Below are 11,627 nucleotides of genomic sequence, written 5' to 3' on the forward strand. Positions count from 1 at the left end.
GGCCCGTCTCATGGTGTGATGGTCTCACACAAGTTTTTGCCATAGAAAAATATCATTTTTATCACTCAATTATACTATCACCACTTTTTGTCCCTCAATAATAGGGATGTCAATTTCAATCCGTCCTGTAGATATCCATCTGAATCCACTCCGCATGAATCGGATTTTTTTTGGGTGATAGTGGATGCATGTTAGGTCGGAGTGTGTCTTAAAAAGAGTTTTTACCCATTTTGGTCCTTTGACTATTGCATTTTCTCAATTTTACATTCTGACTTTTAATTTCACCTAATGTGGTCCCTTGACTTTCAAAAACTCCCTATTTTGGTCCTCCGTTAGATTGATCGTTAAGCCAGTGTTAAAAGTGAGGGTATTGTCGTCCTTTCACCTGTTTGGTGCCTTTGATACCTGCCTATGACTGAATAAACTCAATTACTCCTCCAAATTAAGAACATAGACAAACAAAAACCCTAATTTGAGAAATTTCACCCTGTGCAAATCAAACATGATTTCACCCTATATACAATCAGACATGATTTCATCCTGGGATTAAGCGGCAGCTTACACCTCATTCGTAGTTGTGACAAGTACGCGACACGTGTCAACTGATGATGCCAACTACGCGCCATTGCTGTGGCAGTTAAACTTTATATACGTACATACATCCAAAGATATGGAGAATTGAAGAAATTAATCCAAAAAATTGAACTCAGAAGAAGAAGAAAGATGGAGAAGAAAGTATAAGAAAAGGGGAAATTGGAAGGGTTGCCGGTGGAGAGCAGTTCGTACACACAATACAAAGATTTAGAGGATTACAAGAAACAGGGCTACGGCACAATACAAAGATTTAGAGGATTACAAGAAACAGGGCTACGGCACAGAGGAACACCAACAACCCGTTATCGACCGCGCCGTCGCCAGCTCCACCGACGCCCCCACCAACACCCCCGCCGTGGGTATTGAAAGACAGACTGAAGTTTTTTGTTCGTCTATGTTCTTAATTTGGGGGAGTAATTGGGTTTATTCAGTCAAAGTCAGGTATCAAAGGCCCCAAACACGTGAAAAGACGATAACACCCTCACTTTTAACGTTGGCTTCACGACCAACCTAACGGAGGACCAAAATAGGGGAGTTTTTGAAAGTCAAGGGACCACATTAGGTGAAATTAAAAGTCGAAATGTAAAATTGAGAAAATGCAATAGTCAAAGGACCAAAATGGGTAAAAACTCGTCTTAAAAAATTAAACTCACGGTTGGTTGGGTTGAATTCAAGTTTTATGTACCAAACTCGCCTAGAACTCCACTCGACCCACCATATATATATATATATATATATATATATATATATATATATATATATATATATATATATATATATATATATATATAGTAAACAAGTACTAGTATGTAGTTAATTATAAATGTTTCTAGAAATTTTACTAACTTTTTATTATTTTTAGTTCTAAACTAATAAGTTTATATTTACAAAATTAAGAATTTAGTTATTATATTTGATTATTTCTATTATTTTATGTTTTAATATAACTAGTGAATTTTATTTATTATGTGTAAGTAATTTAAATATTATTTCAATTTTTTTAATAAAATAACAAATGGTTTGTATCCGTGGTGGGTACCGTATCTAGTGGGACGGGGTTGAATTTTGAAAATGTTCACCAGATACGGGTTAGAGTGGAGGTGGGTTGAGAAAATATCAGGTGGGTCAGGTGATGGAAGTAGCCCTCTCCGACCCACCCCGACACATTGTCATCCCTACTCAATAATCTGCAAAGTATGTAGCATTTTTTCATCCCTTAATTGTCTATGAAGTTTCCCTTTTTAAGCCAATCCAAATAGAATTCAAGAACAAAAAACATAGCATCGTATATAATTGAGCAGCAAATGTTAGGAATAATGTTTAATAGATTTTGATGAAGTTAATGTCGTATAAGTTAGGGATTTTAGAAGCCCAAAATTCTAATAATGTAACTTTAATTTCTATATGCTAGGATGATATGTAAAGGCCAAAATAGGACTTAGTGTTTCCATGCAAAGTTTAAACCAACAAATCTTTAGCCGAAAGGTCCCATAGTTAGAAGTTTTATTGACTTTATTTTCTTTGAACACCTAAACACAAAAAAATTATGAAATTAACTTCCTGAAGTTATTTTCCGGATTTAAAAAAAAAAACTCTTAATATAAAATGATATTGTTTTGGACTTAGGGTCCACCATGCAATATAATTTGTCATTAAAACTTGACAAGATGGAAGTATCAATACTATTTAAATTAATATATATTTGGGAACATAAATTATTATTATTATTATTCGTAAGAAGCAACACGATTGACCATTGACCAAAGAAATATATTCTTTTAAAAACTAAAGCAACACGTATAGCCTACATTTACTAATTAATACAGAGTATTACATTTAGTGCAACATACAATTTAACATATGCATATTCCAATACCTTTGGGTAGCCAAATATGTCATTTTGTTGTGCTGCTTACATTTAGTTACAATTTTCAAATTCAAAATTTGTATTTACAAAAATCATTTTGCACTCCAACTTGTAGGTGTCCATTGTCTATAAATACACACAAATTGAGTTCGTGAGCATAAATATAATATGTGCAGTCCAACTATCAGCTTAATTAGGCTTTTAGTTGAGATGGAGTACATGCTTTAATTTGGTATCAGAGCCATGCAAAAGGTCATGGATTCGAATCTCCGCGTCACCCAGGGACCCGCTCACGTTGAGGGGGCGTGTGAGCAGTTGAGATGGAGCACATGCTTCTATAGTATTTTTTTTAAAAAAGTTCGACAAGTAATGGGTTTGTGGTCTTTTCCTATTTCATCCCAAGACTAATTCATTATAAAGAAAATTTTGATAGAAAGTATCATACATACTTTATTATAATTAATAAGGAATTGTTAAAATATCATATAATATCTTGATAATTATTTATTTATTTTGCATTATATAAATTTTATAATAATATAATTATTAAATATATGTTATGTTATTATATGTGGATTGCACAGGTTACATACTAATTTTTAGTAATAACAACGGAGAAAAAAAATTTGAAATATATAAAAATATCAAAGATTACAAATGTTATGATTTTTTTTTAACATTTAGTGAAAAACGGCAAAAGAAATTGGAGGGTAAGGACCACCCTAATGTCCGAATTCCACATATAATTTAATTTTAATGTAATCATGAAGTTGTAGATAGTCAAGAGAGCCACATAAAATTTTCTTGTTAACTCTTACTTTTGGGTGGAGGAAAATTAAATCTATTTTAAATTTCAAGTCAATGTTTGACATTAACATTAAAAGTTGAAATTAGCATGGAGCAAGAGAAATTTCGTCCGATGTCGTTGCCATTTCCTAGCAGCTTCTTGCAACCTTCTTTTTATTTATTTATTTTTAATTTTTTATATATGATTTATGTTTGAAAAAATGAGAAAATTTTAACTCAGGACAATCTTAATTGGAAAATATATCCCGATAACTGTGCTTGTACAATGGTCGGTAACGGATTCTTTGACTAGGGCAAGTTCAACCCGACCTTATCTCCTCTTTGCCCGATCATTATGTGGGCCAAGCTACCCTAGTTGGCTTAAGTACAAGCTAACGTCCCTTGGCTGATCACAAATACCCGACCACCTTTGATCGGCACCAATCTGTCTAGCCTAGTACGGCAATAGGTCTCCTCCCTTCAAGGACAATAGGACACGTGTAGGAGCCTCCTTTGGCCCCGGCCGAGGCTCGTGCGGTCGGAATTTGTCCGCTTCCTCTCCTATAAATACCGCATTTATTACGGAGGGGGGGAGGGGGACTTTTTGGCCGTTACTAAATACGACGGACGTGCTCAGACACTTCTGACGACCTATTAAGTTAACAAGCATCCAAACATAACTTGATAGAAATATCATTGTAAAATAGTAGCCCGGTCACAATTAGTATCGAATACGTATAACATTCGTATTTTACTACATCAAACCCAATGAAATTAGTGGGACGATTAGTTTAATAATTACAATGTTTTAAGTTTAACTCTCAATAAAAATTTATTTATTTTCTTAGTTTGAATTGTATCTAGACTGATTTACCTCATTGCAATTCTTTGACGACAAAAGCTACAAATTGCAATTTACACTGCGTACACCATCATTTCTCTGATTAAAAATAAAAGTTGTAACTCTAATATCAAAATGCTTAAATAAACCGTGTTGGCTATAATTGAATAATAATTGGACAATGCTATCTATCACTATCAATATATCACACACAGAGATACCGTCAAGATCATTTGACATTTGACAATTAATAATGGAGTTTAATACTTTAGTTGTTCCTTCCGTATTAAGTAGCTACATTACATCAGAATCATGGATCACATCCTTTAATTTGCTTAACCAATATAATTCAATATAATATTCAACTAAACATGAATCAACTCCTAAAGTCGTAACTTACTTTTCCTGCAGGAGACTTGTCAACCAAGTAACGGACATTAACTGGAAAGTGCACATACATATACAATTCTTCACCAACTCCTAAATTCTTAAGTTACCAATAATACCCATTCTCCAAATTGTATTCACATTCTTGTGATCTTAAGTTCCTCGAAACTCTACTAAAATTGTTATTATTATATTAAAATGAAATGAAATTTGGTACTATAGACAGATTAATTAACCAATTGTTGTATTAATTAAATGAAAATGGATAAAGCTAATCTGCTACTAATAAAAGTCTAAAATTATTTAACATTTGATGTGGTAATAAAATTTTTTGTATTCATTGGTTACAATAAATTACCCAATCTTAATCCGTGTTTAAATTTATTTTTTATTTATTAGTCAAATAAGAATCATATATTATAATGTCAAATGGCGAAGAATTTTGCTTAATGCACACTTGTGTGAGATCGTCTCACGGATTCTTATTCGTGAGACAGGTCGGGTCGGGTCGAACCAACATACAAATGTCATACTTATATGTGCAAATGTCATACTTATATGCTCAAATATAATACATACTAATCAGGAATACAATTTTTGTTACTTATAAGATAAAAAATACGGAGTAATACATTTTTCATAATAAGTAATGTTGACAAGTACCCCTTACTTATAGTGGTTTTTGTGTTGAATTTTATTTTTTTTGGTTGCATTGTCTGCAAATAAAATAAAATAAAATAAAATAATTCAGCAGTATAACTGAAATATCCTTCCCTTGTATGATTCTATTGTTTATGTTTTTATTATTTTACTTTTTTTGGACGGTATCTAAGATTTGACCCAAAATAAATAATGTGCGAAGTAAATTAAGGGGAAGCTCACAATCTTTCCACAATTCCACTGACTAAATTTATTTAATGTAACACTATTTACTTATACATTTACCAAAATTTTTTAATTAAGTTATTAATCATATAATAAAAATATTAATTTCTTGATGCGAAAATTATCATGTCAAATTCTATGCATATATAATGTTTAAAATAAAGAAATTTTTTTCATATCATTAATGTAACAACAAAATCAATTACCTACGCTCATTATAAGCTAATTAAATAAGGATAAACATATGAAATTTTATAGGGTTAATTCCATTTTTTTGTCCTAAATTTATATGTGACAATCTACTTTTAGTCCTTTTTTTAATCAGAACATCCATATTTGGTCCTAATATTATTGCGGCATGACTATTATTTTTGGTCCTCCGTTAACAAAATTGTTGAAATATCGTTAAATACAAAGACATTTCAATAATTTTTTTACAAAGTGAGTTGACTCCGCTATATTTTTTTTGTTTTTTTTTTAAAAAAAATTCATAATTGATGAAGACCGAAATGCGTTTATATTTAACAACATTAAAATTATTTTGTTGATAGAGGACAAAAAATAATCATGACACAATAATACTCGGATAAAAAGGGAATGTTTAAATAAAAAAAAAATTATAAGCAGATTGTCACATAAAAATCTAGGAACAAAAATAAAATTAATGTGTGTGTATAATAATAATATGTGAACGAGCTAGACTATTTTATTCTCATATATAGGAAATATAAGCAGCTCAACTTACAGTGAAAATATATAATCGTGCATGTACGTATCAGGTGCGGATGTTCTTTACTTTAATTTGTTGGTTTTGTTTGAGTGTCGTTTTTGTTTTGATTTCTTTTCCCGGTAAACAAAATGAATGAATAAATAAATTAAAACAACATTGTTGGCTGGTATCAACTAATATATTTAAGGACACATCTATCTTAACTAATATATAATATATAGAATATATTTACACACAAAAGGGGAAATTGTAGAACAACATGCAGCATACTGTTGACTAACAATATTGAATACGTGCGACCGTGCGTGGGTTAGTAGTAGTTCAGAGAGTTGATAGTTTTGGGCGCGTTTTTTATATCAATAGTTATTACATGGACCGGATTCCACATTTCAAGGCAGACTCGTGTACATTTACATACTGAATGTTTACAATTTACATGCTGAATGTTCACAATTTGAATTGTGAACATTCAGCATGTAAATTGTGAACATTCAATATGTAAATTGTGTATTTTAGACCAAGGTCCACATTGCAATGTGGATTCGAGTCCATAGAATAATTTGCCAATGGCGACTACTCGAATATACAAATTTTGTCAGATTAAAGTGTAGGGTCTCAAAGTGAGAAATTTTGCTTTTTGGACAATTCAATAATTTTAGACAAATTTTCATATGAGACCGTCTCACGATCCGTGAGATGAGTCTGATTTTTTATAAGTATTACAATTTTTATCATAAATAACTCTTCAGCTCTTAATATTACATTTATAATCATAAGTATTTCATTTTTTCTCATAAATAACAATTAAATAATTTATCCATTATTAGTATTGCAATTTTTTTTCATAAGTAACTATTCAACCTTAAATATTACATTTTCATTTAAAAGTATTATAATTTTCATCATAAGTAACTCTTAATATTATATCAATGAAAAAAATGGTTGTTTTAGGGTTAATATTACAAAAAAAAATGGTTGTTTTACAATGAAATTAATTATACACATATTGTAGACTCAGTCCATGAATTATTACACCACACACATTTTCCCCTTTATTTATGTGTAAAGTGGCAGTTTTAGTCCACCTATTATGTTAATATTAATAATGCATTTTAAATTTTCAAATTATTGAGGGACACCTTTTTTTTTTTTTTTGAAAAACAACGAACCAACTTATATTAAACCAATAAAGAAACTCGAAATACAATTAGGCGGGATAGAATCATTGAGGAACACCTTAGTTAGTTTTTATTTATATCATTTTGTATTAAGTAATTAATTAACCGTTGAGGTTGACAGATACATTTTTTTGCCATTGGGGTATATCTAAAACTTCAAAATTGTTTTGATTTTCAAATTTATTAAATATTACTAGTTGAAATAAATATTAAAAATTCAAATACTTAGTTGTTTTTATGTCGATAAGTTGGAGTGAGTCTTCAATCTATAAGCACTTTCAATTCTTATATTATTTTCATTTTCTTAAAAAAAAAAAAAAGAACAGTGGTTCTATCACAATCTCATTTTCAATTTTCCATTTGCAACAAGACATCAACAAAAACAAGAATATTAGATTATTGAAAGATATTAAAAAAATTGTTATGAAATTGTTTGCTCACATAAAGAAATGTTAATATGAAAAATTGATATGAATATACATATTATAATTCACAAATCAATGTTTGTTATTTCAGAATTCATTTTGCTTAAATGCTCTTCAAGAATTTATATTAGAAACAAAAACAATACAAATAAGACGTATTCGTCATCATATACTACACTACTATAGAAATATGAAATAAAGCCTATAAATATCACCTTGATTATTTAGAAAGATAAATTTATTATTCTAAAAAAAAGATAAATTTATTTTCTAACCAGTAAATTGACATTCAACCTTGAAACTAAAGATAAGTAAATACATGTTTATCAATATTAGAAAACTAACAATTCTTAATTAAAAATGAAGAGAATCAGTATATATGAAGATTTAGTTGAGAAAACTCTATGAAATGACTAATATGTCCTTCAATAATTTGAGAATTTGAAGTGCAAATCAATTTTAATAGAATTTATTAGTAATAGATTAAAACTGTCACTCTACACATAATTAAAGGGGAAAATATGTATATGGTAATAGTTCATGAACTGTGTCTATAACATAGGTATAATTAGTGAACTAAAATCACTATTTTCCATATTATATTTTAATTTAAAAGTATTACATTTTCTTTAAAAGTATCGCATTTTTCATCAAAAGTATCACATTTTTCATCACCCGTATTACAGTTTCTAGCATAAGTAACAATTAAACAATTTATTTATGATTAGCATTACATTTTTCTCATAAGAAACTATTCATTTCTAAATACTACATTTTAATTTGTAAGTATTGCATTTTTCTTTATAAGTATTACATGTTTCCTTATATATAATAAAGAATTTACTCCAGATTAATATTATGCTTTTTGACATAAATATTATATTTTCGTTATAACCTAACCTATCTTACAGATTAAAATCCATAAAATTGTCTCAAGACTTACTCATAATTTTATACATAGAGGGTTACAGTCGTACCTGCAGTATGAGGTGATTAGGTTTTATATTAAACTTTTGTTGTTTTCGGCTACTTACTACCTACTGGAACATATAATGACAATTCTACCTTTCTGAGGTGATTAATGGAACCTATCTAACAATTCTAGAGTACATACATAAATTTAATTTGTATTCTTAATTTTTTTTAAAAAAAATCGACTAAAACCATAAGTATAATATCAGATAATTCCAATGCCAATTTTATCTATTTTAATAATTAATATCTCATTAAGTTTTTTACCCCCAAAATATATAATTTTGTTAATCATAATAGAAATTTTTTATTTTCCTTTCTAAAATTACTTCTTAATATTCTCTCTTTGATTTTAAAAAAGTATTATAGTTAATTAGATGATATAATACATATATGATTAAAATAAAGAAAATCCTTTATATTCATTAATTATCCAATGAATTAACCAAAGTCATTGTAAATTAATATGAAAAGAAAAAAAAATCAAATAAACTCTCGAACCTTTATAAAATTATGGAATTGAGCCACTAAACTTTAAAAAACTTTTATTTATGTATCATGTAAACAGGAAAAGCGGAAATAACAATTTTGAAAAAGCAAAATCTCCTATGCGATCATCTCATTAATTCTTATCTATGAAACGAGTCAAATTTTTTATAAGCTCACAACTAGGACCATTATATAGTCATTACACTAGTTCATAGCGCAATTCAATCACAGAAAATGACTTAATTGAATCCCTAATTGAATCTAGCTAAACATGAATTGAAATATAATTAAAGACCGTGCAATCATAATTCGAAGAAAGAAAATGCAAAAGAAGCAAGAAAGACTTAGCTTTGGTGAAGAACAATGCAAGAGTAAATCTGGAAATTGCAATTGGAATTAATTACAAGTTCAATTTGACCTAGGTCCATAGAAGTGGTGGATTGAACCTCAAACAAGCATACAAATGAATATAATCCTACTTGAGCCCTATGCAAATTTCGCACGGTGTAGAGGTGATTTCCAAACATTTTCGACCAATTGAGCCTAGCTATAACACCCTTTCTTCCACAAATGCAAAGTAAAAGTAACAACAAAACATCCAAAATTTCAAATGCACATCCTATCTACCTAGTCTTTAGAAAGAAGTATGACCACAAAGAATGTACATGATACTCACAAGAATCTCAACCCCTACAACCCCTCCGAACCTTAAAGAATTCCAACACCCTTCCAATTCTAATTAGAAGTGTTCCTTTTGTTTAAGTTAGCAAAAAATAATATATTTGACTGCTTAAATATATTGTTGTAATTTATTGTATCGTGAAAATTGACGTTTCAACATTCCTAGCACCCCGAGAGAAAGCGAATCAGTTTTAAGGAAAGTGTGAGTATCATATGCTTTGAATTTCTATTAGTATTGAGATTGAAATTAATTTTTTGGAAATTATTTATTTTCAAATTGTTGTAAAAATTTTCCAACATGAGCAATATACTTTTTGTTTAGTTCACACTTATATATTTCATTTTTTTTTTCCAAAATTGACTATTAACTCGTGGATTTATAAGTTGAGTGATATTCTTTTCAAAATTAACCATTTAACTCGTATAAGCTTTTTAAGAAGAGAATACTATGGATTTAATTTTTACACATACACACAAGCCTAGCTATCTTATTCTTATAGGAAATATATAAGTAGCTTAGAATGAGAATATATAATTATGTATCAGGCTAAGGTTCACTAACAATGTGCGCTACTTGGTTGAGTTATAAATATTTTTTTTTAAACGACCAATATATTATAAGAATTGAATTAATAATATTCATCATAAATATCAAAAGAAATAATGCGCGGATTAAATTGACCGGCTGTTATGCCATGGACCCGGATCCACCTTGCAACATATACAGTTAAAAAATTGTGAATATAGAGTTTTAAAATTGTGAACATAGAGTTCTAAAATTGTGAGCATAAAATTTTAAAATTGTGAACATAGAGTTTTTAAATTGTGAACACGGACCTAGGTCCACCTTGCAAGGTGGACCGAATTCATAGCATAATTTGATGCCCTAAATTGACTATTCGAGTTATTTTGAATGTAATGAAATAAATGTAAATGTGTGTAAAAATGAAAGATCTTCCCACCCTCTGCCCAATCATTATTGTGTACTGTGGACCGTAGTCCACACAGCTGTATAGACCAGAGTTCAAAAACACATAAACTACATTATTCTAACTCATAAAATAAATTATTCTAACGCATAAAGTACATTATTTTAACTCATAAAATACATTATCTTACCCTAGATATTTCATTATTCTAACACATAAAGCATATTATACATTATTTTAACTCACAAAATACATTAATCTAACACATAAAATATATTATCTTACTCCAGAAATTGCATTATTAATTTCATTATTCTAACACATATATAAAATATATTATATTATTCTAACGCATAAAATACATTATTCTTAGTAATATGTGCACGGAATAAAAAAAAAATTTAACATCAAAATAATATCATTTTAAAGCGTGGTCTACATGATAATTTGTCCCCCCGCCCTCTGAAAGAAACTTTTAATTATGAAAACTAGTTGCAATAGCATACTATACGTAATTAAATAAATGCGCATTGTAGAAAGTGAAAGTAAATAAATAATTATTATTTAAAAGAAAATAATTATTGTCATTTATTTATACTACGTATATGTTTTCAATACGATTTTAGAAAGAGATATATGTTTTCAATTACGGGTGCAAACGAGCCGAGCCGAGTTCGAATCTGGAGTGACTCGAGCTTGACCATTGATGCTGAAGTTCGAGCTCAAGCTCAAGCTCGAAATCAGGCTCGAATTATAAATACTATTTTATTCATACATACATACATATATATATATATATATATATATATATATATATATATATATATATATATATATATATATATATATATATATATATATAT

This window comes from Ipomoea triloba, chromosome 2 (assembly GCF_003576645.1).
Source record: "Ipomoea triloba cultivar NCNSP0323 chromosome 2, ASM357664v1".
Lineage (NCBI taxonomy): Eukaryota > Viridiplantae > Streptophyta > Magnoliopsida > Solanales > Convolvulaceae > Ipomoea > Ipomoea triloba.